This window comes from Octopus bimaculoides, chromosome 14 (genome assembly GCF_001194135.2).
Source record: "Octopus bimaculoides isolate UCB-OBI-ISO-001 chromosome 14, ASM119413v2, whole genome shotgun sequence".
NCBI lineage: Eukaryota > Metazoa > Mollusca > Cephalopoda > Octopoda > Octopodidae > Octopus > Octopus bimaculoides.
In genome coordinates, this window is record NC_068994.1 from 25,116,691 (window position 1) to 25,120,308 (window position 3,618).

The 3,618-nt window shown below is 37.9% G+C and overlaps 1 protein-coding gene across 6 annotated transcripts in view; it reads left to right on the forward strand.

The window, feature by feature from the left end:
- LOC106883611 (transcriptional repressor CTCF) overlaps nt 1-3,618 on the forward strand; it is a 145,994-nt gene that overhangs the window by 63,068 nt on the left and 79,308 nt on the right. For 4 of the 6 annotated variants that reach the window (XR_008265482.1, XM_052972778.1, XM_052972777.1 and 1 more), the window contains one exon: nt 595-649. The exons of the other annotated variants lie outside the window; for them this stretch is intronic. The gene's annotated coding sequence lies outside the window, so the exon portion shown is untranslated. The remainder of the gene's footprint in view (nt 1-594; nt 650-3,618) is intronic. 6 annotated transcript variants of the gene reach the window in all.

The window sequence follows — 3,618 nt, forward strand, 5'->3', positions numbered from 1 at the left end:
CACTGCTGTAAAATAGGCGTGTAGGATCGAAATGTATTCCTCACGTGTCCATTTATGCTGTTTTGGTTTTGTTTGCGGGACATGAGGAACAACGTCCGGTCCTTTATTTTGACGGTCATCGTTTTCGTAGGGTACCGGTCCGTTCATTTCTGTTGTCAGATTGTTTTGCACGTTCAGATCTTCGTACTTTTTGCGTAACAAGCTTACAGTACGCACTTCTCGGTTGTTATTCTTGGGTGGAATAATACCGGTATTATTTAATCTGTTTGTAATTTTTTTGTACATGGTGTTTGGGTCCGGAGATGGTCTGGTGTTGATGTAACAAGTGTTTTTACGTTCGCTGTGCGGGTAGTGGAGATATCAAGTTAAAATATATCAATATATTTAGAAAAATAGAAATAAATTTCAATGAGTATTACTTACTCGAATATAGTCCAACCCGTTGTCAGCTATTTGTTGGCTCCATGCGATGTCTTTATTTCCGATGTTTTTGGATAAATTTCGGAGCAGTGATTTATCGTTCTCACATGTTATTATTATTATTATTATTATTATTATTATTATTATTATTATTGTTATTATTGCTTTGCACAGATTCTAACGCTGGAGATGTACTACGGTGTCAGCTGTTCGCTACCAGTGGACTAAGGTAACACCCCTTATTTTTTGAACGTCGTCCAGAGTATTCGAGCGGTTACAAGCAGTGCTGTTTTCTACACGTGTGCTCCACACTTATTGCAGCCCCTATTTGTTCCATGTACTTCTCAAGATTTTTATTCACTGTTCCCAGCGCTCCGACAATAATTGGCACTAATACAACCTTTTTCAGTGACCACAACTGCTTAACCTCCCAAGCTAACCTGTCATATCTATCAACTTTTCTTTCTTCCTTATCACATACCTTGTTGCCAGCTGGGCATGCTATATTTATGATCCAGCATAGTTTGCTTTCTTTCTCAATTAAGACTATGTCTGGTTTCCTATTCTCTATTTCATGGTCGCACTGAGTCATAAAATCCCACAAGATCTTTGCATTATCATTTTCGATGAGTCCTTCGAGTTTGTGGTCGTACCAATTTTTTGCTCTGCCAAGTCCATATTTGTTGCAAAGTGTCGAATGGACAAGCCTGGCTATATTGTCGTGGCGTCTCTTATATTCGTTCTGGGCTAGTGACGTACATTGACTGGTAATATGCCATACGGTTTCACCATTTTGTCCACAGATTCGGCACTTATTACTTTCTGATGTGTTGTCTATTCTGTATTTTATGTAGTTTGTTCTTAGTGTTTGCTCTTGGTCAGCACAGATTAGAGCCTCCGTTTCCGGTTTTAAATCACTTTTAGTCATCCACAGCCATCTTTTTTCTCTGTCTGTCTTCAACATCCCTATGAAATTGTCCATGCATTCTTTTCTTTACCCACCTATTTTCAGTTTCATTCGTTTTCAATTGCTTGTACAGAGCTTTATCGTTGCCATCTTTCATCCTACAGAAGACTGTGGCATTTTTACATATCATGCTATGTTGTTTTCTTCTGCTCTAATGCTGTGTTTGCATCCAATAAGTCCTCTTCCCCCTCTTTTTCTTGGTACATACAGTTTGTCTGTGTCACTTTTTGGGTAGAGTGTCCCATATCTAATCAGCAACTTCCTTGTCTTTCTGTCTAAGCTGTTTAGTTCGTCTACTGTCCATGTGATTACTTCTGCTCCATATCTAAGGAGCGAAACCGCCCGGGTGTTGATAGCTTCGATCTTATTCCGTCCGTTTAATTTCGACTTAAGTATCAATATCAGTCTACGCAAGTACTCCACCTTAAATTTTTCTGTCATTTCTTTCTCCATCAATTTCTCCATTTCCAAACTCTTATATCCAAGCACTTATATCCTGTATCTTCTACCTCCTCCGATGGTATCGTTAGCCCGTCTATACATTTGATTTTACCTCTCTTCAAGACGAACACACCACACTTTCTCAGTCCGAACTCCATTCTGATATCAGCACTGAAAGTATACACTGTATCAAGGAGGGAACTGACTTGGACTTCATCTTTACCTTAAGGTTTGAGGTCATCCATGAATAACAAGTGGTTGACTTTTTGTTGGCGGCTTTTCAATACATACCCAGTTTTGCTTTCCTCAGAATCAGTGTTAGTGGTATCAAGCACACTACTTTCTGATGTGTTATCTATTCTGTATTTGATGTAATCGGTTCTTAATGCTTGCTCTTGGGCAGCCCAGATTAGAGCATCCATTTCCGGTTTTTAATCAATTTTACTAATCCTTAGCCATCATTTTTCTCTGTCTGTCTTATCTTCAACATCCCTATGACATTGTCCATGCATTTTTTCTTTATCCACCTATTTTTAGCCTCATTCATTCTCAAGTGTTTGTAAAGTGCTTTATCTTTGCAATCTTCCATCCTACACAACCCCGACCATTCTTACTTCCAATAATAGTGGTTCTGCAGCATTTTTTACATATCTAGTTATGTTGTTGTTTTCTTCTCTTCTAATGCTGTGTTCACATCCAGTCAGTTCTCTTCCTCCTCTTTTTCTTGCTACATACAGTCTGTCTGCGTCAATTTTTGGTTGCAGTACCCCATATCTAGTCAGAAGCTTCCCTGTCTTTCTGTCTAAGCTGTTTAGTTCGTTTACTGTCCATGCGATCACCCCTTCTCCATATCTAAGGAGTAAAGCCGCCCAGGTGTTGGTAGCTTCAATCTTATTCCGTCCATTTAATTTCGCTTACTGTTGTTGTTGTTGTTGTCGTTATTATTATTATTATCAGGATGATATTCATATCAGTAACCAAGAGTGCCCATTTTGTAGTGTTTACATATTTTCCAGTGTAAATACTGGCCTACCCTATCGTAGTGATTTTTGTATTCGTTTGGTGTGAGCACAGGACATCTCGAAACTAGTTGGTCTATTGTTTCATTAATTGTATCGCAGAATCTGCATTCAGGGTCAGAACCGTTTTAAAGAACGTTAGCCTTGTAGTTTTTGGTTAGCAAGTTTTGATCTTGTGCTTTGATAATATTATCATTCATTAGTCTTATTTTCATCACGTGCTTTCACTGCACTACCGAGTGCAGCTCTGTGTACCTGGGTTATGAGTTGTGGTTTGTTGTGATGCTCTTATTGTTACGGCTTTGAAAGTGTTTTACGTAGGATGTGTGCGATGCCTAGTAGTGCTATTTTCTGTATGTTAGTCCTGATGCTTTTGTTATGTGTTTGTCGGAATATTTTTTTATCATACCTAATGCAACTATTATAATAGGAATAGTTTCTGTTTTTAGACTCCACATTCGAGTTACCTCTATTTCCAGGTCTTTGTAGTTTGAAAGTTTCTCCATTCTTTTAGGGAAACGTTGTCACCTGTTGGTATTGATACACCGATTAGACAGCATTATTATTATTATTATTATTATTATTATTATTATTATTATTATATGTTTGACTTTTGCTTTGCATTTGTACAAGTTGGATCCAAGTCTCACCCAGAGACCTCAAGAGACAACAAGTTAGAAGTTCATGTAGGTGTTTTACCTAGGGTACCATATATTTGAATTTGTACAGTGTTGTTCTAGAGAATGTTTTAAAATTTGAGATCACATAGAC